This window comes from Homarus americanus, unplaced genomic scaffold (assembly GCF_018991925.1).
Source record: "Homarus americanus isolate GMGI-L3 unplaced genomic scaffold, GMGI_Hamer_2.0 scaffold11022, whole genome shotgun sequence".
NCBI lineage: Eukaryota > Metazoa > Arthropoda > Malacostraca > Decapoda > Nephropidae > Homarus > Homarus americanus.
Genome location: NW_024737068.1, coordinates 16,947,224 through 16,973,940, shown reverse-complemented (window position 1 = coordinate 16,973,940; position 26,717 = coordinate 16,947,224). Strand labels below are relative to the sequence as shown.

The 26,717-nt window shown below is 42.8% G+C and overlaps 1 long non-coding RNA gene across 1 annotated transcript; it reads right to left on the bottom strand.

Moving 5' to 3' along the window:
- On the bottom strand, positions 1-26,148 carry LOC121873030. The gene is made up of 2 exons (XR_006090193.1): positions 26,004-26,148; positions 1-321 (listed from the first exon to the last, which is right to left on the bottom strand). It is a non-coding gene; the product is annotated as an uncharacterized LOC121873030 (long non-coding RNA).
- Positions 26,149-26,717: the final 569 nt, after the last annotated feature.

The following is a 26,717-nucleotide window of genomic DNA, read 5'->3' as shown; positions in this document are numbered from 1 at the left end:
TTTTACCCTTTTTTTTCTTTTCTATCTATCTATCTCTCTCTCACTTCTCTCCCACAGAGCGAGCACAGAGGCGTGGTGGTGGCGCGTGATGGTATTGAGAGGAGGAAGAGGAGGAGCTTTGGAGGGGCTGGTTATAATCACCACCACCACAACACCACCAGGAAGTGACTGACACACACACACACACGCACACGACGACCACCACCACCACCACAACCACCACTTCTCCTCGACGGGGGAAGGGAGGAGGAGGGGGGAGGAGGGGGAAGGGGGGCTTTTATCACCGCACTTCACAAGCTGCCGACCTTCACCCTCTTGTTCCTGTAACAGAGAAAAAAAAAGAAGAGAAATTAGCATTGTTGTCAGGAAGCAGAAATCATAAAATAGAAATACAATATAAAATAACAAATAATGACAAAATACAAAATAAAATACAAAAAATACAAAATAAAGACAAATACACAATTAAGATACAGATAAGTTACGATACAAAAAAAAATTCTTACACATGGTATTTTTTTTTTCAACAGCCTCCAATATTGTCGAAGGTTTCCAGAGCTACGGTATACAGGTATACTACTATAGTTTCAGGTCAGGAGCGATATATATATATATACGATTAGTTGTTATAAATATTACCAGTGACAATTAAAAACAGATAAATGCGACGCCAGATCTATTAAATTGAGGCTTTCATATCTGACTGCACATGTATCCCCCCCCCCAGAGCTACAGTCCTTTCAAACATACATACATACCTACACACACATGCTAATATACATACACATACTAAAACACACACACACTAAAACACATACACATACCGGTACACTAAAAACCCACATACATACACACATACCGGTACACTAAAACACACACACACACACACCGGCTCCTACTACCACCCGAGATCCCGCGTCCGAGAATTGCTGTTCGACATCCAGCCCATACGAGCACGAACTGATCGCTATAAGAACAGCCCAGTCCCAACCATTGTAAAAATTATCAACAACACGTAATCAACCAGTGTATTCACTCCCAGTCAATCTTACTTCTTGCACTGTCACTATGTTGAAATGCCCTGTAGTTTGACCTTCTCCCCACCTAGTTATTATATATCATATTTGTATCACTTATGTTACTTGTATATTTTTTGTAAATCAAGAGACCCATTCCCCAATTATCTAACTGTATATTTTCAACCTTCTGGATGCCATGCTATTTCAATAAACCGTTAATTATTACTTACACACACACACACACACACACACACACACACACGTCACAATTGTAATCACTAGACAAATAATATCATGTTACACCACCACAACTACCTACTAAATGAATCCCCTGATAACTGGAAGTCAATAGAGTTAATACACACAAATAGGTGTTTCCCCATCCACCACACACACACACACACACACGCACACACACACACACACACACATTACAAACAACATAATCACATGATGACAATTAACCAGCCACACATCACATCAGTTCAATGAAAAATGTTTGACTAGTTGTCGACGCAAGTTTGTGAGGGACGGACTGCCAGACACGGGCACACACACAGACAGACAGACGGATATATACACTTATATACACAGACAGACAGAGACGGATATATACACTTATATACACAGACAGACAGAGACGGATATACACAGACAGACAGACGGATATACACAGACAGACAGAGACGGATATACACAGACAAATAGAGACAGATGGCGACTGACATACATACACATATACACAGACAGACATACACATATAGACAGACAGACATAAATACAGACACACTGACATAGACAGACAAACATGACAGAAACAGATGAGTACCTCCAATAGCGAAGAAACAATTATACAACAGCTACAGCACCAGACGTAAACACTGACCTAAGATGGTTAACTTGTGAGCAGGTAACAAGGCGCTACACTACAGGTTAAGTTAACAAGGCGCTACACTACAGGTTAAGTTAACAAGGCGCTACACTACAGGTTAAGTTAACAAGGCGCTACACTACAGGTTAAGTTAACAAGGCGCTACACTACAGGTTAAGTTAACAAGGCGCTACACTACAGGTTAAGTTAACAAGGCGCTACACTACAGGTTAAGTTAACAAGGCGCTACACAAATTGAAGTTAACAAGGCGCTTCCTACGGGTTAAGTTAACAGGCGCTACCTACAGATTAGAATTAACAAGGCGCTACACAAGTTAAATTAACAGGCGCGCCTGTGAGTTCAAATTAACAAGGCATTACTGAGTTGGGGAATTGACGGGCGCTTTACTGCGGGACCAGAATTAACAAGGCGCTACCTGAATTTAGAATTAACAGGCGCTACTGCGGGTCAGCAACAAGGCGCTACGGAATTGAATTAACAGGCGCTACATTGGGTTAAGTTAACAAGGCGCTACTACAGAGTTAGAGATTAACAAGGCGCTACGGCACGGGTTAATTAACAAGGCGCTACACTACGGGTTAATTTAACAGGCGCTACAGGTTAAGTTAACAGGCGCGCTACATTTCGGAGTTAAGTTAACAAGGCGCTGCACTGCAGGTTAAGTTAACAAAACTACACTACAGGTTTAAATTATTAGCGCTACACAGGTTAAGTTAACGAGGCGGCGCTACACTACAGGTTAAGTTAACAAGGCGCTGCACGCAGAGTTAAGTTAACTGAGCGCTACACAGAGTTAAGTTAGCAGGCGCTACAGGTTAAGTTAACAAGGCGCTACACTACAGGTTAAGTTAACAAGGCGCTACACTACAGGTTAAGTTAACAAGGCGCTACACTACAGGTTAAGTTAACAAGGCGCTACACTACAGGTTAAGTTAACAAGGCGCTACACTACAGGTTAAGTTAACAAGGCGCTACACTACAGGTTAAGTTAACAAGGCGCTACACTACAGGTTAAGTTAACAAGGCGCTACACTACAGGTTAAGTTAACAAGGCGCTACACTACAGGTTAAGTTAACAAGGCGCTACACTACAGGTTAAGTTAACAAGGCGCTACACTACAGGTTAAGTTAACAAGGCGCTACACTACAGGTTAAGTTAACAAGGCGCTACACTACAGGTTAAGTTAACAAGGCGCTACACTACAGGTTAAGTTAACAAGGCGCTACACTACAGGTTAAGTTAACAAGGCGCTACACTACAGGTTGCTAACAAGGCGCTACACTACAGGTTAAGTTAACAAGGCGCTACACTACAGGTTGCTAACAAGGCGCTACACTACAGGTTAAGTTAACAAGGCGCTACACTACAGGTTAAGTTAACAAGGCGCTACACTACAGGTTAAGTTAACAAGGCGCTACACTACAGGTTAAGTTAACAAGGCGCCACACTACAGGTTAAGTTAACAAGGCGCTACACTACAGGTTAAGTTAACAAGGCGCTACACTACAGGTTAAGTTAACATGGCGCTACATTACTCCACCGACATAAAAAACTGAATAAAAAAAAATAGTTTCTCTTAAACCCGCTAAGATATAACACGACACAACACAACATAACACAACACAACACAACACATCATAACACGACACGACACATCTTAACACGACACACCACGACACAACATAACACGACACGACACAACACAACATAACACGACACAACACATCATAACACGACACGACACATCTTAACACGACACAACACAACATAACACGACACAACACACCACGACACATCATAACACAGCACATAACACGACACAAAACACATCACATCACAATATAACACAGCCACCTACAATCTTACACACAAATCAGTACATTACATTAAAATCCTTAACAAAGTATTATAATCTTAAAACAAAAACAAAAACATAGGAGTCATTCATACACAGCGCCAACGTAAAATCATTATTGCTCCGTCAGTGAGAGTGGATGACTTGTTCTCCACCAGTGAGTGAGTGAGTGAGCCAGTAATCATGATAGGTATTTACAGTAGACATGTTGGTGTAGCTGGCATGCGAAGGTAATTCAACAGATGAGTATATAAATTAGTCTCAATGATAATATACTGTATACCGTAACTAAAATAGGAAAAACACTTAACAAATTACTACACACACACAGTACCAGGTCTATAGTTAATCTACATGTTGACTCTAAGTTACTTATCTTTTCGTATTGAAAGCTTTTGTCAATCAAGTGAGCCACTCCCCAATTTCACCATATGTAACTTACCTCTGTTTATTGTATATTTTAAACCTCCTGTCTGTCATGTTATCTTAATAAACCGTTAATTATTATTATTATTATTAGCACACACTTCTTTTAAAAGCCACAAGAAGGTAATCAGATAGAGAAATAAATTGGCTGAAGGAAAAATATTAGTGGTGGTGGAGGTTATGATTGTGGTAGTACTAGTGGTGATGGTGGTGTTAGTAGTGGTGGCGGTGGAGGTTGTGATTGTGGTCGTACTAGTGGTGATGGTGGTGTTAGTAGTGGTGGTGGTGGAGGTTGTGATTGTGGTCGTACTAGTGGTGATGGTGGTGTTAGTAGTGGTGGTGGTGGAGGTTGTGATTGTGGTAGTACTAGTGGTGATGGTGGTGGTGAGGGTAGTAGTGGTGGTGGAGGTATTGATTGTGGTCGTACTAGTGGTGATGGTGGTGTTAGTAGTGGTGGTGGTGGAGGTTGTGATTGTGGTCGTACTAGTGGTGATGAGGGTAGTAGTGGTGGTGGAGGTATTGATTGTGGTCGTACTAGTGGTGATGGCGGTGTTAGTAGTGGTGGAGGTAGTGATTGTGGTCGTACTAGTGGTGATAGTGGTGTTAGTAGTGGTGGTGGTGGAGGTTATGATTGTACGTACTAGTGGTGATGGTGGTGTTAGTAGTGGTGGTGGTGGTGGTGGAGGTTGTGATTGTGGTCGTACTAGTGGTGATGAGGGTAGTAGTGGTGGTGGAGGTATTGATTGTGGTCGTACTAGTGGTGATGGCGGTGTTAGTAGTGGTGGTGGTGGTGGACGTTGTGATTGTGGTCGTACTAGTGGTGATGGTGGTGTTAGTAGTGGTGGTAGAGGTCGTGATTGTGGTCGTACTAGTGGTGATGGTAGTAGTGGTGATGGTAGTAGTGGTGATGGTAGTAGTGGTGGTGGTTGTAGTAGGTGGTAGTAATAGTAGTAGTGTAAGTAGTAGTAGTGGTGGTGGTGGTTGTAGTAATAGTAGAAGTGGAAGTGGTAGTAGTGGAAGTGATGGACGAAGTGGTGTCCCCAAGCGCCCGGCGTCTAAGATAAGAGGCGCCGCCTTTGTTGCACCAGACTAATTAATATTCCCAGGGATCCTCCGCATACCACCAACTTATAAAACAGGGCCGAAGTCTCCCTCAAGCCAGGACTCCACGCTCGCCTCTCACTCCTTCCTCCCTGTTTCCTTAGTGAACCCTCATAATCACAAGTTCGATTTCTGCGGTTCTTAATACTTCTAAGTTCGGTTTCTGCGGTTCTTGATACTTCTAAGTTCGGTTTATGCGGTTCTTAATAATTCTAAGTTCAATTTCTGCGGTTCTTAATACTTCTAAGTTCGGTTCCTGGGTTTTAAATGAGTCGGGCAACTCAGATTTCCCTCTTGGTTCACCTGGCTCGACCATCTCCGCTCCGGGTCCCCTCTGTTCAACCCACCAATGACAACTCTTCCCTCGAGTCTTCTGGCATTCTGTATGGTTGATAAGTGTCATGTTTGATGTTTGTACTATAGTTAACGAATACAGAGATGATATTTTTACAGGTATATTAGCGGGGGTGGTCGGGCTTGATACCGAGGGCCACCAGACATAATTTTTGGGGCGAGTCGCAGCGGTTAGTTTTTAATTTGTTTTCATACACTTCTTTACATCGTTCTTCATATACTGTACTACAAGGAGGACGTGACAGGCTAGGACAGTGGTACAAGGCATGACAAGCTACTAACAATGATTCAGTATACTGTAGTGATGACATTGGTACATAATATAGTGGTCGTCCAACTACTTGACCTCTCCTTTTCGTGACCTGAGGGATGGTAATAAGCTTGATTGCCAGTGCTATTAAGCTTGGCTGCCAGGACCCTCTACCAACGCACAAGCTTGGTTGGCAGGACCCTCTACCAACGCACAAGCTTGGTTGCCAGGGCAGAGCATCAGATTTGGCCGCTGACAGTTCTTGACATCGCAAATGATTTGCAGAGTCCCCTAACAACATAAAGTTAGGTTACAGGAACTCTCAACTTGAAGTCTGACAGCCGAAGCTCTGAAGGCATCAATTCTGACTGACTGAACTCTCAACAATATCAACTTTTGAGTTTCCGACTGCTGGGACGCCGCTTAATGCTCGCTCCTAAGTGCAATAAACATTTTTTTCGGTACGATATTTTCATGATTTTTTTATGAGAATTTTTGGTCTGGATTAATCTGCCGGACTGACAGTAATTTTCACGAGGGATTTTATTTTTTCGAGAGAAGTTTAAAGTACATGGCCGAGTCCTTTTTACTTCGTGATTTTCTTTTCATACATTTATCATTATTATTTACAGTATACTGTATACAACTTCAGTCAGTATTATCACTATCACTGTTTTAAAGGTACTACCGGGAATTCTTTTCTGTTTTCATAGTAATTTATATCATTCATTACTACTGCACTATAATTCCCAATGTATTAGTACGGTACCCCCACGCATGCTTAAAAACGAATACTGTATCATTATCACTACTATAGCCTATTGCTATTTTTACACCGATGATCATTATGTTCGCCAATATTCTAACGCATCAAAATGCAACTTTATTTCCAGTTCACAATATCCAGTATAGTCGCCGCCGCCACTAGGACAGGTGGCGAGGCGGTGGCGGGGATAAGTGAGAGCACAGCAGCAACAGGGCAAGGGAGAAGGGTAGAAGTGGCATGCTCGTAGTGTGGAAGCGTGTGTGTGTGTGTGAATATTTGGGCGAGGGAAGTGGGTGAGGCTCGTGGTGTGGGGAATCTGAGGAATTTCATAAGGTACCAACAACACTTCACTGGGCCAACCAACTATATACTACAGCGGTGGGGGAGGCATCCTGGACACACACACACACCTGATGACTGTATTTACCTGACGCTACAACATTACCTGGCTTAAATACCTGTGTCAGAATCCACATGAATAAATACCACCATCGTTATACCACGAATGAATCGACAGTGGACGACCAACTCTTAATGCTAACGAGATTAATTCTTCCTCCAACACTATGTTAACACGAATTAATTTAAGCTAAAGGCCACCGCGTCAACACAAATTTATTCTACTCAAAGAACTTTTCACGGAGTCAACATAAAATAAATTCTTTGGGAAATGAGCGTTGAGGCTGAAGGTAACCTAATAAGACCCTTGCGACGGAGGGTAATAAGGCCTATACTCTCTCCCCTCACCAGAATTATTATACTCCATCAAGTGAGTGTAATAGACAGAGCTATACTGTATAATTTGTGGGGCTAATATGTCATGTTATAATATATTCTGTTGACCGTGTACCTAAGCCAGCTGACGATCACTTGATGTACACCCATATATCTGAATTATATATGGGCCTTTATATGTCTGGCTATATCAGTAAAAACTATATTAATTTCTCTCTCTCTCTCTCAAACAATATAAAGTTAAGGCGGAGAGAATGGTGTAGTCCTGTGTTATCTTTGATATTTTTAGAAAGTTCTTTGAGTTGAGAAATGACGACCTGTGTTGGATGCTCTAATAGTTGAAGCACCCGCTGATACTAACAGAAAATAAACCTCGCCTTGGGATGACCTATTTACTGACTACAGGGCGACTCCTCAAAGAGTAATTTAAATTGGAAGATGAAATCCTTGGATAATTCTAAACCACAATGTATCTATAGTAAAATGTCTGATTCTGGAGAGTTTCCATGTTACAATACATTTATGATGTTGTATTACTGAGAGTGAATTTGATGTGAAGCCCCCGTAGGTTTTTGTAATAATTTATTCACAGATCTCTACAGTGACCCCTCCTGTTACAACCTAAAGGAAATGTTCAAAGTTGCCCCCTTCTGCCTCACTGCAGGCCTGTACACGTCGTACCATTGATTGTCTGACTCGTTCCAGAATACCTGGACTATGTTTAATTTGCTCGCACCTGTCACCAACACGTGGGCACCTGCAGACTCTGACATTTTACCATAGAGACATTGTGGCTTAGAATTATCCAAGGATGCCATCCTCCAATTTAATGTACTCTTTGCTGAATCACCCTGCATACACCGCTATATACATTTCTTAACGCCGACAAAGAGAAATAAGTAAATTAACACTGTCGCTATACATACACGCAAATACACACTACCACTACCAATACACAAGCACGCACATACACACACGCATGCATGCACATACACACGCCCCCACAAAGTTTTTCAGAGCTGATGATCCTCAAGGGAGGGAACTCAGACGCAGAACTTCGGGTCAATTTCACTTTTTGTGTGAGTTTCTCAACCATCCAGGGCCCCTGGCTCCTGTCCTACACCTCACTGCCCGCTGCCACCATCCACTGTGTACTCGTGTCCTCGGGTTTACTTGCTGCTGTGTTCAGGGTCTTGACCCCCCTGGAGGTCTGGCCGCTTCCCGAGTTACAGCCTCATCACCTAAGTCTTTGCTGCCTGGTACCATACACGTACTGTACTTCTTTGCTGTCTGGTACCACTACGTACCCGGTACTCATAACAATAATGAGTTAACACAAATACTTATATTAAATTCGACGCTCTACTCTTCCTGACTCTCTTCCTCTCATTAACAAGTGATCAGATATATATTAATGTAAAACTGCAAGTGAAACTAAACTGCAAAAAAAGAAATCAGTCACACACAAATATCTTTCTCTCTCCCTTTCCTTTTCCTCCTCAAACGCCACCTCCCTGTACTGGTGTATAGCCGGTCACCGTGCAAGGGTCGTCCCAAACACCAGGACACCCATGCAACATTCCAGGGCCAGGCAGGCAGTTAGTCTAACTCCCAAAGCTAGTCATACCACCCACCCTCCCCCCTCGACAATCAACACAGTGCCCCATTACAAACCAGGCCCTCTCCCAGTACAGTGCCCCATCACCACCACGCCCTCCCCCAACATTCATCTCCACCACACCCTCCTCAACACCCATCACCACCGCCCCTCCCCACCATCACCCATCACCATCACGCCCTCCCCAACACCCATTACACCACCCATCACCACCACGGCCTCCCCAACACCCACCACCATCACGCCCTCCCCAAACCCATCCACCACCACCCTCCCCACCCATCACCACCACGCCCTCCCCACACCCATCACCATCACGCCCTCCCCAAAAACCCATCACCACCACACCCTCCTCAACACCCATCACCACCCGCCCTCCCCAACACACCCATCACCACTCCCCCAACACATTACAACCACGTCACACAGCCTGGACCAAACTCTTAAGGTATTTTCCCCCGTAACTGCGGGTGCTGAAAGAACGACCCTATTTTGTTACGGTAGAGACTTGGTGCAATTTCGACACTATCTTTATGTCGCAGCTTAATTGACCTAGTTAAAGGTGTTGTTGCATTGCCAGGTAAGAGAAACATTTGAAGTAGGAGTCTTTGACAATCTTTTGGTCTTGGTGTAATTTCGACGTTATTTTGGCGACAATCTTTATGTCTGAGCTTAATTGAGCCAGTTCAGATGCCTTCTCCTCTCTCGTCTAGTTAGGTGAAACATTTACCCTGGGAGACTTGACACTGGGGGTGACTCACCACCCAACCAGTCAGCCAACTAGCCACTCAGCCAACCAGTCAGTCAGCCAGCCGGCCAAGACAGCCAATCAGCCAGCCGGCCAAGACAGCCAGTCAGCCGGCCAGCCAGCCGGCCAAGCTATCTGCAGCAACAAACTCGCCTCTGCTGAGAAAAAGTGTTCGAGGCAATTCACTTTGCAAGGCAAATCTTGTGTATTTTACGAAATGGAATTTACTTGGGTCTTCTTGGGCTTTATTTTCTCTCAACTTTTAGAGGCATTATTTCCCCCCAGGCGTGTGATGGACTGCCCACACCTTCCTTCCTCACACTCAGTCACTCGTTAGCGATTTTTCATTAAATACCTAGTTTTATCTATCATTCGTTCAGTCTTATATTAATCCGGATATATTAGTCCAAGTACAGCTACCTTAAGATTCATCACGTTACAATCATCCAATAACTCGTTCAGTCTTACACACATACAGGTAAGAAAGGTTAATTAATATCCACCTAACTCCAACATTACCCACCACCACCAATACACCAAATTAACTAAATCAATAACCAATACTCATTAACCACATCATATATTCACAACCAACAAACAAAACTCATTAACCACACCATATATTCATAACCAATAAACAAATACGCATTAACCACAACATTCAATCAACACACATTAACTACACTATTCACAATCACCAAATACTCATTAACCACAACATTCAATCAACACACATTAACCACACCATTCACAATCACCAAATACATTGTTTTATGTTGTTAACTAGAGATTAATATCACGCCAGCAGTCTTCATAATGGCGTCACTTCTCTCTTGATACTTGCACAGGAATTTTGATACCCAATCCAATTTCATGAACGAGGAAAAGAATGTGTCGTAAAAGACTGGGCCGTGTCTAATTCGCCAGCGTTCAAGTACACCGGAATCAATTTGGCCCCGCGCACTCCAACTGGTCCCGTGTCCTGGCCAGCGACTAGGGGAGGTAAAAAAGAAATAAACATCTCCACGCCCACCACCGATATTCCCACGCCCATCTCACCAGTCTTACGCCTATCACCGTTATTCCCACGCCCATCTCACCATTCTTACGCCTATCACCGTTATTCCCACGCCCATCTCACCATTCTTACGCCTATCACCGTTATTCCCACGCCCATCTCACCATTCTTACGCCTATCACCGTTATTCCCACGCCCATCTCACCAGTCTTACGCCTATCACCGTTATTCCCACGCCCACCTCACCATTCTTACGCCTATCACCGCCCACCTCACCATTCCACGCCCACCTCACCATACGCCTATCGCCGTTATTCCCACGCCCATCTCACCAGTCTTACGCCTATCACCGTTATTCCCACGCTCATCTCACCAGTCTTACGCCTATCACCGTTATTCCCACGCCCACCTCACCATTCTTACGCCTATCACCGTTATTCCCACGCCCATCTCACCATTCTTACGCCTATCACCGTTATTCCCACGCCCATCTCACCATTCTTACGCCTATCACCGTTATTCCCACGCCCACCTCACCATTCCCACGCCCACCTCACCATGACCATGGCGTTCACCGACACACACACACACACAAGGCCACAACAAGTTCACAGCCACAATTTTCACCATCAACACCACACCAACAACACCACACCTACCACAACAACAGCACCACCACACCTACTACAACACCAACTACAACATCTTGTAGTCTTGTGGTGGTGATGGTGTTGTAGTTGGTGTGGTGGTGATGGTGTTGTAGTTGGTGTGATGGTGTTGTAGTTGGTGGTGATGGTGTTGTAGGTGTGGTGGCGTTGGTGTTGTGGTAGGTGTGGTGGTGCTGTTGTTGTGGTAGGTGTGGTGGTGCTGTTGTTGTGGTAGGTGGTGTGTGGTGCTGTGGTAGGTGTGGTGCTGTTGTTGTGGTAGGTGTGGTGTTGTAGTAGGTGTGGTGGTGATGGTGTTGTAGTAGGTGTGGTACCTACTACACCACCACTAGACTACAAGATGTTGTAACCGCTAGACTAAGGTTAGGATATAAGTACCTCTGGCAGTATATCCCTCAGGCAGATGTGAACAAAACTAAATGTAAAGTGTGTGGCCAGACATATTGCCTCACACTCCTGTAGCCTCTATGTACAGAACTAAACAAAGAATGTATTTGAAATACTCTGTAACATTCAATGCCATACCTGACCGCTCAGTTTAGTTATATACACTCTCTGTGACCTCCTCTTTCGTGTAATCCTTTGGCACTGCTGCTCACAAGATGAGTATGGGGGCCACAATAAACTAGCCGGTGTAAGTCGCAAAATTAAATTAAATTTATCACCACCACACCCACCATAACACCACCACACCTCCTACAACATCATCACCTACCACAACACCATCACCAATACAAAACCACCACCACCACACCGACCACAACACCACCACACCTACCACAACACCACTACACCTACCACAACACCATTACACCGACCACAACACCACACCGACCACAACACCACTACACCTACCACAACACCATTACACCTACCACAACACCACACCGACCACAACACCACAACATCACTACACCTACCACAACACCACTACACCTACCACAACACCACACCTACCACAACACCATAACGATAACCTCGACGTATGAAACTGAGGGAACCACCAGAGTTACAACAGCGGGAGAGAGAGGCTGGGACATCTTGACAATACACTCACACACATGGCTTAATTGATGACTTACCTGTGGCTTACGGTGGAACAGACATGAAGACATTTAGTGATATATGTAGGTAGACATTTGCTATTACATATTGGTTGCTGTAGTATGTCTGAATTCTAGAATGTCTCTCGGGCATTTTTACGTCGTGTAAGTGATCAATCATTTACACGGTTAAAGAAGGTGAACTGAACAAGATATTTACACAGTTAAGGAAGGTGAACTGTACAGTAGCTAAAACAACTATCTGTGCAGGTGGGGGTCGATATGCTCCGACATTTTACGTGTGACTAGTGACAGCCTCATATACCCAATATTTATCGTCCATGGTCTCATATTGTTTCCCACAAAGTATGCACGGATAGTTGTTGTAGCTACTGTACAAGACATTGGTTTACACTCACACGTGCCAGGTATATGCCTTCGGATATAATAACAATTGAAGAAGAGGGAAGAAAGTAGAGGGAAGGAAGAAAGAAGAAAATGAGAAAGAAAGAAAAAAAGAAGAAGAAAGCAAGTCTGGTGACACTTGACTTGAAGAGAATGTGAGTTCGTGGAAAGAGTTTTTGTGCAAGTGGAAGGGGAGGAGGAGTTAGAAGGAAGGAAGGAAGGAAGGAAGGAAGGAAGGAAGGAAGGAAGGAAGGAAGGAAGGAAGGAAGAAAAAGAAGAAGAGGCATAGTAGGCAGCTACCAAACAGGGAGGTACTGCCGCCTGGGAAGATATTGGAAGCATAGTGTGTTGTCTAATGGTAGACCCTGCTGCCATATGTGACCAAGTCCCAGGTTGCTGATCTGACTTTCTGCCTCATTTACACACAATTGCAGGGTCTCAATTGTTTCTCTTACTATTGACAACACAACATACATATATTGTCCCTCACTATTGATCTTTTTTTTATTTTTTTATTTATGGTCCTTTATTATTATTATTATTATTATTATTATTATTATTATTATTATTTCATTTTCGCCTCCCAGGCTCCTATGTGGGTCAGTGACCTGTGCCCGGGTGGGCTAATCCCCGTAAAAAAAATAATAATAATTAAAAAAAAATGAACAACGTCTACAAGCCTCTCCCTCCCCCTCCGTTAACTCATACGGCAAAAGCATCTGACGCACAGTACCCCCAGTATCGCTCGCCTCTCCCGTCAGACCTGTAGTGCTGTTTTTATGGTGAGATCCCCAGAAGCTGCTAATTGGCTACGCTGATGCTGCCAGTTTTATGGTCCAGTTCCGGTGGCGTTTTAAGTAATAGAAACTCATTCCTATTGATGCTACTCGCTCAGGTAAATTTTAATTAACTTCTTGAAAATAAAACCCGAAAATAGATAAAAAAAAACTCTGTCCTATATGTTACTTCATGGAGACAGTCATTCTATAATACACATCTCGTCTAAATAGGTAAATAATATACTCGTGCGGGTTCAATATGTAATCAGATGTTTGTAAATCAATAAATTTTCCAATAATTAGGTCAGTTTCTCACTACCGTCTGGACAGGTAAAATCCTAACTTTATATAATTTTAAAGCTTTTTTTTAGGAGGGGGGGGGGTCCTGAGGGGGGGTCCTGAGGGGAGAGAGAAAAAGAACATTCAGGGCTGTAATATTCATTTTTGCTGTGAATATTCAATAACACTTAAGACAATAAATTTCAACATGGATGGTGGACCTTGGTGGTATATACATGCAGTGTCTGGGAAATACTAAACCTTATATCAATCGTACTGAAATGAACACGTGAGAACTCGGATCCGCAGCTGTTTTCACAATAGTGTCGTCAACCCAGCGACATTCACCAGCCACAGTGGAATATGCATATCTTCCGCCAACCTCCGAGAGTCCTGCCACCACACACTACACACGACGAGGTAACAAGTGTCAGTACTGGAGCCAGGAGGACCTTCAACACGACTCACCAGGACAGTATAGAGGGCCTTCAACACGACTCACCAGGACAGTATAGAGGTCCTTCAACACGACTCACCAGGACAGTATAGAGCCTTCAACAAGACTCACCAGGACAGTATAGGGCCTTCAACACGACTCACCAGGACAGACACGACTCACCAGGACAGTATAAAGGGCCTTACTCACCAGCAGTATAGAGGGCCTTCAACACGACTCACCAGGACAGTATAGGGCCTTCAACACGACTCACCAGGACAGTATAGGGCCTTCAACACGACTCACCAGGACAGTATAAGGGCCTTCGACTCACCAGGACAGTATAGAGGGCCTTCAACACGACTCACCAGGACAGTATAAGGGCCTTCAACACGACTCACCAGGACAGTATAGGGGCCTTCAACACGACTCACCAGGGCAGTATAGAGGGCCTTCAACACGACTCACCAGGACAGTATAGAGGGCCTTCAACAGACTCACCAGGGCAGTACTAGAGGGGCCTTCAACACGACTCACAGGGACAGTATAGAGGGCCTTCAACACGACTCACCAGGGCAGTATATACATAATGTGTTTGGTGTAAAAAAACAAAACAGACTTACACTACAACTGACTACTTATAACACAAACACACATACACTACGTTGAATAGTCTGCCATCAACAACACAAGGCCAACAACACAAGGCCAACTGCAACACAAGGTTTTGCAACACAAGGCCAACTGCAACACAAGGTTAACTGCAACACAAGGCCGACTGCAACACAAGGCCGACTGCAACACAAGGCCAACTGCAACACAAGGCCGACTGCAACACAATGTTAACTGCAACACAAGGCCAACTGCAACACAAGGTTAACTGCAACACAAGGCCGACTGCAACACAAGGCCGACTGCAACACAAGGCCAACTGCAACACAAGGCCGACTGCAACACAAGGTCAACTGCAACACAAGGCCGACTGCAACACAAGGCCGACTACAACACAACGTCATCAGTAACACAAGGTCATCAGCAACACAAGGCCGCCAGCAAGACAATGTCGCCAGCAACACTCTTGGTAGAGCGTCTGGGAACAAGACTGTCTTCAACACAAGGCAATGTTTCATCCACCGACTAAACTGCATCTCATATTCACGACATAAAGCAGACACCCACGTCACACCGCCCACCGCTGCCGAAATTTACTGCCGATGCAATCCTATAATGTTGCCTTCCTCAAAGTGCCACAAACACTTATTCCAGGTGCAACTTTGTCTAACCTTTTGTGTTTAAACGCGAACCTGAACCCCCCCCCCCACTATAATTAGGTTCGTTAGCAGACAACACTTCGAAAATTGAAAATCACCTCACTCCACCCTCAGATATTCGTTTAATTAACCCACGGTATTTTTCTAGGACTCAGCCCCCCACAGGTTCTTCTGGCGGCTCTTCTTCTCTCCTAGCTCTACCGGAGGGGAAGGGAGGGGAGGGGGAGTAGGCAGTAGAGGCACCCAGGAAAACGCCACCTTGGTAAAACTTTTGCGAAACTCCTACTACTTTTTTACGGGATTAACTGAGTGCGTTATACCTGGCGCTGGTCTCTAGCAGGTGTATATTCCTGCTTGTATATTCTAAACAAGATCTTGCATCGTTTTGCTCCAGTCTACATTATATATACGAGGCTCACTGTACCACGTCCCGGCAAGTAGGCTGTAACCTCGCTGTTGGTACACGTTCAGGGAAAACTCAAGCAGGTGTATATTCCTGCTTGTATATTCTAAACAAGATCTTGCATCGTTTTGCTCCAGTCTACATTATATATACGAGGCTCACTGTACCACGTCCCGGCAAGTAGGCTGTAACCTCGCTGTTGGTACACGTTCAGGGAAAACTCAACCTCTTCTGCAGAAATAGTGTGGGACAGTATTATACTTGCGTGCGCGCGTCTGTGTGTCTGTGTGTGTGTGTGACCTCCGTACACGCAACGCAGCACATCAAGCCCCCACATATAACACAAGTCACACACAACACAACAAGTCACAAACACAACACACCAAGTCACACACACTTGCGTTCACTTACTTCACCACCTACTTTATATGCTAATAACGCAACACAAACGCAATGGGCTGCCACTTTCATCGAGCAACGGGATAGTTCTTTAAAAATTCCAATTCCAGGCTTATCTCTCAGCCTTAACACGATCATAAGACTCTACCCATAATTTTCTGCGATAACTTTGCCAATATATTTCCCCGGGATGAAGGAGCTATCAGCCATCACGAGTCGGCTCCTGCAGGATCCTCAGACGACGTCGTGGAGCAAGTTAGTGTTATCCGGGATGCCTCGTACCTCTTGGCCAAAGATTATCTTCCTGAGCCGCGGATGGTCGAAAGAACGGGAAGGTAGTCGGAGGAAAGGCGGAAAGAGGGCAGCAGCGGATAGTCGGAGGAAAGGCGGAAAGATAAGTAAATAGTAGAAGGTCAGAATGAAATAAAGGAGCTGTAAAAGAGGAAAAGAGGGAAAAATCGTAGAGAGAAAAATAGTAAAAGCGCAAAAAGCAAAGGCAGGAAGGTGGGAGAGTACACAGGCAGATGAAAGAGAGAGTTATAGAGTAGCTATCACACGGACGGGGTAATACAGCCGCCAACAGAGTGGATGTTCGGAAACAGGGAATACACCAGCCTCGGAACACCTGAAGATTAGACATCCTAGCTTTATTTCTCTATGCAGGTCCAGGTAAATACACTCACACCTTCAAGATTTCTGGCAGAATTTTGTGAAACCTGCGATTTTTTTTTATACGATTTTTGGGGACACGACGCATTTTTGTAACATCTACGAATTTTTGTGAAACTTACAAATTTTCGAGGCACTTACGATTTTTTTGGTGGTGTGTAAACTACTGACTCTGTGATACCTACTAGTTTTCCCCCTCTTTTACCTAGTAAGAGACGACCACCACACATGAACAGTCACACCCAGGCGTCATTCCAACTCACTTCACTTGATGACTAAAAACGTTAAAGTGCAGCTACCTGGAGGGGGCTATGGTAGGCAAGATTTGGTTAATTTGTTATGAAGTTAGGTTAATGTTAGCGTATTTAATCACCGGGTGGAAAAATTCGGGGTGCCTAATCTTCAGGTGGTTCAAAATAAAATTAATGACCATACAATAGACGAATCTGTTATAATAATCAAACACCTATTAAAAACTCCATCAATTTCACACCCTAAGTAAAATGCGAATGATTATTTCTTCTTCTCTGTTAACGCTCCAGTGAGTTATGTTAACAATTAATTATCCTATACACAGGTGAGAAGGTAAACATATATACTGGTGACTCACGCCCGGGATAAAATGCATGAGTAATGTTTAGTAACAAGGTCTCTCAGTCTCTCACACACACAGGTCATAATTATCGAGCCCCTCTTATTAGGCGGTCGGTCGGTCGGGAGATTTTTTTCCCTTACTCTTTACAAGTCATTACCACAAATAGCTACTCCTAATTACCCCTAACCTAACCTCACCTGACCTAAGCTGTTTTTTTTTGCCTTCCATAAGCACATGCTAATTAAACCATACCAGTCAACAAACGCTTATACCGGATTAGTGAAGCCATCCCCCACAAATAAAAGTTAATTTATATACTCACGAACGTCAGAGAGTAATCCCAATCAATAAGTTAAGCAGCTAATCCCAATCAATAAGTTAAGCAGCTAATCCCAATCAACAAGTAATCCCGGTCAATCAAAATGTAATTATAACCAAAGGATTAACTAGTAATTATATACAATCAGGGAGTATGTGTCCGGCAGCGTATATAGAGTGTGTTAGTACAGGTAACATACAGGGGTGTCCAAGCCCTTCCCCTGCCTTACCTATTATGGGTTTTCGGATCACTGGAAGAATAGACGCCCCCAGTTTAACTCACTTGATGATTAAACACCCCCAGGTTACCTCACTTCAGGGGGGGTCTAAATACACTGCTTCAATTCAACCAAACTTTACTCCCTGGACAAGAATCTGATCCGGTGTTTTCCTATCTGTACAAGTGACCCCACAGCAGGTGTCCAAATTAATCACTTCTTACCTAGCATACGCAATTAAATTTCCATCTGCATAATCAACCTCCTAACTCCCCTATTAATTTCCTACCTGGACAATTAACTTTCTAGTTGTACATTTAATCATCGACCCACATAATTAACCTTCTACCTGCATATTTAATCACCCATCTAAACAATTAACCCCCTACCTACATAATTAACCTCCTATCTACACAATTAACTTCCTTCCTGCATAACTAACCTACCTGCTAATTAACCTCCTACCTGTAGTGAAAGAAACATACGAACAGTAACAACAATAGTAAGGTCAGTGTGAGGACGAAGTGGGTCACGTGAAGATTACACACCCCAGCTTATCCCACCTGAAGAGTAACCACCCTAACTTAACCTATCCCGACCTGGTTAGTTAGGGTAGTTAATTTTTAGGTTGAATTAAGTTGGAGTGTCTAATCTTCAGGTGATCCCAAGACGTATATGCAGGAGGAAGTCTTTAGTCTTGTTTCTTAAAGTGTGAAGGAATCAAGTAAGATAAAAGCTAAGTTTCCATTACAAGGTGATTAGTAGAAAGTGCCGATTAGGACCTTCATTTAACTTCATTTCAATTTAAAGGAATATGAGGAACCCCCAGCTTATTTCACCTGATAATTAAACACACTAACAAAGGTAAAATAAGGTGAGGGGAGTAAGAAAATATTCACGTGATCTTTTAGACTAGAAGACAACACAACACTTAAGCTATCGCGTCCTTGCCAGCCGTATATATAATTAATAAGCCCGTGTTATAAATACTGTACAGAATACTCGCTTAGATATTATTACCAACGGAGAAAATTATTACTTTCATCAAACAGTTGTAGCAAATTTATCAACAAGAGGAACGTGATCACTTATTGACAGAGGGATCACACACACGGTCCCGCACAATCCTCCCTCCAGTTGTCGAGTTTCATTTTGTCAGTCTGTAGAGAAATTTTACTCCTCGTTTGGCTTTCCTCTACCGAATTATTAAGAACCATTTCATTAATGTGGCAGATCGCTCATGTTGTTGGCTGACTGACCGGAATATACGGTACCTTACACTCCATCTCGTCAATGTTCGGTTGTTGAAGTCCACGAGGAGGGCTAAAGACTTCACCATTGTTCATTATACTTCAATAAAGTGCTGCAATAATGGAAGTTTTTGTGTAATTTACTCAACTACTATTTTTATTTTTCAAACCATTCTTATTTTCCTTAGGAGGTAAAACACACACACACACACACACACATATATGCTGTCAGGGACTGTGTGTGTGTGTGTGAGTAAATACTAAATACCCATACCACCATGATACGAGTCTCATCAGGGCTACCAACCGCTCTGGGCTAGAATGGGTAAAATAATAAGTAACTCTTCGCTCAGAGAAAAAAAAAAATACATTCTGAGGGCCTGACAGTACAAGTAGCCAGATAAATGACTGATATCTGAAACGAGTAAACTAAGGCTTGTAATAACACACATGTGACAGACAGTAAGGTAACACCTGGCGCTGCTACACACCTAACAGAGGGGGAACGAGAGCTAAATATTTAGGTGGCGACATCAGTTGGAGGTAAACTTAATGGGGTTGTGAGCAGTAAACAGTGAAGACAACAGGGGTCACCTTGATCATCAGTGCCGCCTAACTATACTGTATACACTCCCATACGTTACCCTATGGGAGAACCACACCAGAATTGCTACGTTGGTCACTTTTAGTATACACACAACGATCCCGGAAAGCTAACACCCTGAAATAGCTATCGTATGGGTATTAAACATTAAGCTGCAGCTGACCCGGGTAATAGGATTTTTAAAGAATACAAAGACGCTTCCAAGAAAGACCTACAAATAAAACCTGCCACCGGGAAACACCTAACCAACCAAACAACCTAAAATGAATAACACGTTGGCCCTGACGACTGACTGCAAGCAGCAACAGTCTGGCTAGCTAATCCGGTGATCGCTCGAGGGGAGGGGAGAGGATGGGTAGGGAGGGGGTTAGGATTAGAGGGGAGCTCCCGGAAATCTCTCCTCCAGGTAGACGCCGCAGGTAGTAGAGCTGTGCGAAGCGGCAGCAGGAGCAGCAGGAACAGCCTAGTGGATCAGAAGCGACAGCAGGAGCAGCAGGAACAGCCTAGTGGATCAGAAGCGACAGCAGGAGCAGCAGGAACAGCCTAGTGGATCAGAAGCGACAGCAGGAGCAGCAGGAACAGCCTAGTGGATCAGAAGCGGCAGCCAGGGGAAAGAAAGGGAAGGGGGAAGGACAAGCCCAAGAGAACTTTCCCCCTGACTTTTTCTTCTCTACCTAACTTTTGGACACGCTCCGTCCTTCCACCTCTCACCAGCCTTAACCCTATCTAGACGACGGCCCGGCCAACTATGGCGCCGTGGCTAAACTCACTACAAGGACACCCTGAGACCACCACCGAAATAATCACTGATGTAAAAATTTGATACCCCAAATTCTGTTAATAACTATGCTATGGCTACAACAACCACTCCCTAATTTTATTACTATTTTGGCTAACTTTAATTGCAACTGATAGCTACTACTACTAAACACTACCGTACTGCAATATATTACCAATGTTATTACTATTAATAACTATTCCCACTACTATACCTTCGGCTAACAACAATCCCTACAGCTACCAGCTACTACAATTCTTCCCTCAACTATTTCCTTCATAAACTACTAATACTACTACAACCACCACAACTGTTCCTAATAACAACAACAATAATTACAACCCCATTCCTTAATTACCTTCACACACTTGGAACAAACACACACACACACACACAACTGGACCATGAGTAGAGGAGAATACTACTACCACGACCACCAGAGATAACAGGTTCTGAGGCCCCCGACAGTAGCCAAGTCTCCTCAGCGAAATAGGGAAAATAACGCAATATATATTCAAGCAATAAACGGCCGGGTAGCCTATCGACTCCATGTACGAGGCTACAGTATCCGCCAGCTTGCCTTCACGCCCTGAGAGCCTCCACTCCACGCCTGCCTGTACAATACAACCGGGAGAAACACGTATAGATGGATGGGAGGAGAGTGACGAAATATACTGCATATGGAGATGGTTGGGTGAAGATAGTGACGTAAAATGTAGAGAAAGGACAAGATAGTGGGATAAACACTTGTACAATACTAGCGGACTGGAGATGAACAGAAGAGAAACAAACATAAAATATTCATCTATCTTGCCCCCTCAAAAATTAATCTTAATAGTATCCCAGGAAGAATGTATCCACAGCTACACGTACCAGCCTAATCTCCATGGATATATATATATATATATATATATATATATATATATATATATATATATATATATATATATATATATATATATATATATATATATATATATATATATATATATATATATATATATATATATATATATATATATATATATATATATATATATATATATTTCATGTAGATCCACAATGAAAACGTGGATAAAATAAATCTTGATAAAATCACACGGGAAAAGGGAAACAACGGAGCACCTTAGCTTTCGTCTTTATTCAAGACAGTTGCCTCTGAAGATGTCTTGAATAAAGACGAAAGCTAAGGTGCTCCGTTGTTTCCCTTTTCCCGTGTGATTTTATCAAGATTATATATATACCTTAGCAGAAACAGGAGTACGACAAGACCGTGTTCTGTCTCCAACATTGCATAATATATATTAAGAATTCTTAATGAGAGAAGTTATAAGTGATAATGAAGGAATAAAAGTTAATGGTAAAGTAGTATAAAATATACGCTATGCAGATGACATTACTCTTATCACAGATAGTTAAGAGGCATTACAAAAACCCGTTAACAGATTAATGGAAAATGGTGAACAATTTGGTTAATGAGTTAATGCTGTAAAGGCAAAAATAATGGTTGTTTCCAAATTGGAAATAAATACTAAAATAAAAATTATAGCAGCAACAGGGAACTTCAACAAGTGGAAATTTTGTGTATTAGGGAAGTAACAATAGCTGTAAAGGTAGACGTACGGAAGAAATCAAAACAAGAAGTGGGCAATAAAAACAGCATTTAATAATCTGAACGACCTAATGAGAAGAAACATTAACTTCAATTTGAGAAAGGGCTGTTGAAAGGCTTCATGTGGCAAGGGCTGAACACTTTCAGCAGACACCATAAAAAGGTTGGAGGCCTCTGAAAAGTGGTGTTATAAGCGAATGGCTACACTGACAGGAAAACATAAGAATGGAGGAAACTGCAGCGGGCCTATTGGTCCCATACTGGGCAGTCCCGTTTATACCCAACCCCTATCGCTCACATATCCATCCAACCTATGTTTGAAGCTATCCAGCGTATTTGAGTTAATGATGATGTTTGGTAATTTGTTCCACTCATCCACTATTCTATTTCAAAACCAATATTTACCTAACTCCCGCCTAAATCTAAATTTGTCTAATTTAAAACCATTGCTACGAGTTCGCTCCCGGTTGGATAGTTTGAGTACCTTTGTTATATTACCTTTGTTTAGCCCTGACTTCCATTTATACACCTCGATCATATCGCCCCTCACTCTACCTGAGGGACTGCAAATTAAGACGCTCTAACCTGTCTCTGTACTCAAGGTTCCTAATGCCCGGGATCAGTCTTGTCATTCTCCTTTGAATTCTCCCTTGGGATTCTATATCCATCCTGTAGTACGATGACCAGAATTGAACTGCGCAATCCAAGTTAGGTCTCACAAATGAAGAAGTACAAAATTAGCACAAATTTCAAGAGAAGTACTTGAAATGTACAGAACATTTTAAATGAGATACCAGGGTAATATAATTGGGGATGAGGGAATATTAACAAATATTAATGGGCAAAATTGAGGGTAGGAGGGCCAGGGGTGTGCAGAGACGGATAGATGAACGAAATTAAAAACCGAGTCGAGTTACAACAGCCCAAGCACGTTTCGAGTGGAGGACTGCAGTCGCCAACCCTCAGATACGAGGAAGGTACTCTGATTAATTGAGTGTAGTTTTAACCCCATCTTCCACGAAAAAAATTCTAACCTGTTGTAACATGACCTTCAAGGGAAAAAACAAATCCCAACAAATTTAACTTAATCTTCAGGATATATTGTTATTTTACCCTGAATGTAACTTTTTTGTAATAGAATGTCCGCTCTCTGATAGGCTATCTAGTAAATCACGCGCCGACCATTAAACTACAAAATTCTTTAGTCTACCGGTAAACATTTAATACAAGCTTATATGTACTACAGTTTAAGTCGCTTAATTTATACAATCACATTCTAAAACCATCACTAGCAACCCGACACTGCTGCTGTATATACAAGTCATATATAATGAATGTTGTACAACCACATGACACGCATAACAAACCAGCGAGTTGTAACGAAAACTATGAATGACATTCCATAAATTCGTGTAAATTATGAGAACAAAAAAGAAAGAAAAAATAGGATAGTGTTTTCAGTCGAACAAACCGTCATAATTTTAAACTCTTACTGCAAATAATATCGACATACACAAAAAATATACAGGTTTCTGTTCTACATGAAACTTAAAAGAGCTTCATGCTGTTTTCGTATACATACCACGTAACTAAGTCCAACATGAGAATGGTTCACAGTGCAGGTGGTCCCACTGGTATGTTCTCGCTTCCTTTTAAACACTAGAGAAGTTCCATACAACTACTATGGAGAACCAGTTTCATACTAACACTTTATAAAGGGTCAGTTTTATACTACCGTAAGACTAAAGGGACAGTTTCATACAAACACGAGTCAGCTTCAAACTAACACTTGATAGTGTCTTACTAAAGCTTAATAAGGAGTGAGTTTCATACTAACATTGATTGTTTCATGTTAACACTTGTGTTAATTTCATCTAACACATGAGAAAGTGTTTCATACTATCACTTGTCAGTTTCTTATTAGCGCTAGAGCGTGAGTAAATTTTTTACTAACACCAGAAAAAGCCAGTTCCACCCTTATCCTAGTGACGTAAAACATGGGTAAGTTCCACAGAAGTCCTAAACCATGAGTCAGTTTCATACTCGCATTAAACCATGCGTCAGCTTCACACTAGCTGCAGGGCGAGTCAGTTTAACCGAACACTAGAAAAGTACAGGGATTGAGTGTTTCATGCTGGAATCAATCATTTCTGTACTAACACTAGAACGAAATCACCTTTGTATTAACCAGAACGTAGATAAGTTTCTAGGTAACACTACAGCATATGTGGACCAGGTTCTAACACTACAGCATGTGTGGACCAGGTTCTATCACTACAGCATGTGTGGACCAGGTTCTATCACTACAGCATGTGTGGACCAGGTTCTATCTCTACAGCATGTGTGGACCAGGTTCTATTACGACAGCATATGTGGACCAGGTTCTATCACTACAGCATGGGTGGACCAGGTTCTATCACTACAGCATGTGTGGGCCAGGTTCTATCTCTACAGCATGGGTGGACCAGGTTCTATCACTACAGCATGGGTGGGACAGGTTCAAACACTACAGCATGTGTGGACCAGGTTCTATCACTACAGCATGTGTGGACCAGGTTCTATCACTACAGCATGGGTGGGACAGGTTCAAACACTACAGCATGGGTGGACCAGGTTCTATCACTACAGCATGGGTGGGACAGGTTCTATCACTACAGCATGGGTGGACCAGGCTACAGCTAACACTAAAAGTGGGGTCAATCTTACACAATCTATATAGCTACTGGGCCAGAGACATTGTCACAAAGCAGCTGATGATGATTCACTCAAATACCAGAGTATGGGGGTGAATCCCACTCATACTTTTAAGGGTGTATTAGGGTGTTCCCACTCATACTTTTAAGGGTGTATTAGGGTGTTCCCACTCATACTTTTAAAGATGTATTAAGGTGATCTCAATCATACTTAAGATGTACCTGATTTTGACTAAGTTTACAAGGTTATTCAAACAAACACAAAATTTAAAACCAAATTTCTTCAAATTATGTATCATTGTGAGAATGAGTCAGACTACACCAGAAACGAAGGCCGGCTCCAGCTAACATATCAAGAACTTAGTTTCTCACTTAACACAAATGAGCCTCCAAACACGGGGCAGTAACACACAAACACTGATAAGGAGGAGCACAGAGCCTGCCCAGCATCGCACACACAAGTTTATTAGAAGACTGTGTAACCTCAGGGTCAACTCGGCCAACATGCGTCCCATCCAAAACGTGAAACCTCGTGGACATGGAATCTGATTCTCTTCGGGTTTCTTTCGAAGGAGTTTTTAGTGTTAATTTAAAGTTCAGCTCACTCATACACCTTGTGATCGTGTCAACAGCCCTGTTATCGACAATTCATAGAGCAAAGTGTACGTTACACGGGAACGTGACGGAGCGCTGAACTCAACCACTTGATGGTAAACAAACAGGGGATGGCAAGCGAGGGGCTAACATAAGTTTCTTGTCCTGTGAATTTTACATCCTAGAAAGATTTTTAGCGTAAACTCACCTGGCTGACACTTTGTAGCGAAGTAAATGTGAAATATACCGCACGACACACCGGGTTATTCCTTATATGTATAATATAATCACTGTGAACACCGCGGGCACGAGTTAACCATCCGCTCACTTCCCACTCCAGATGAACACTAGCGGCCTCTGTCAGTCCACACGCGCGCACTCCTCGCTCAGTTGCCATATAGTTACTAGTTTGCAACGGCTGAACAATCATTCCCTCGTTAGAGACAACTGGACCTATATAAGTAATATTTTCAGTAAATCTTTGTAAAAAAAAGTTACGTTGTGAATTTTACACTATAATACTGTACAATAAAGACAGAAGCGTCTAATTTACGAAGGGAGAGAATGTCGATTGTACTATGACGTTAATTTTACCTTTTTTTCCACGTTTTTTGGACAATAGAGAAGACTGGAAAAAAAATCATCAGCGTGAATATTTTATAGCCTCAGCATCAGGAGTTACATTCAACATGGTAAAAATTCCAAATGAATAATTCCAGCTGTCACTGACTAATGTTGATTTACGAGACGTGTGGAAGTAACCAATTATATCCCAGGCCTCATTTGGGAACTAAATAAGCCAGTGGTAGTAAACAGCGCAGGGCCTCAGCGGTGACGACTCTTTACACTCCAGAAATTGAGTTCTGTTAAAAGACTTTCCCTATTTTCAGTTCTAATTACTTCTCTATTTGATGAGAGTAAA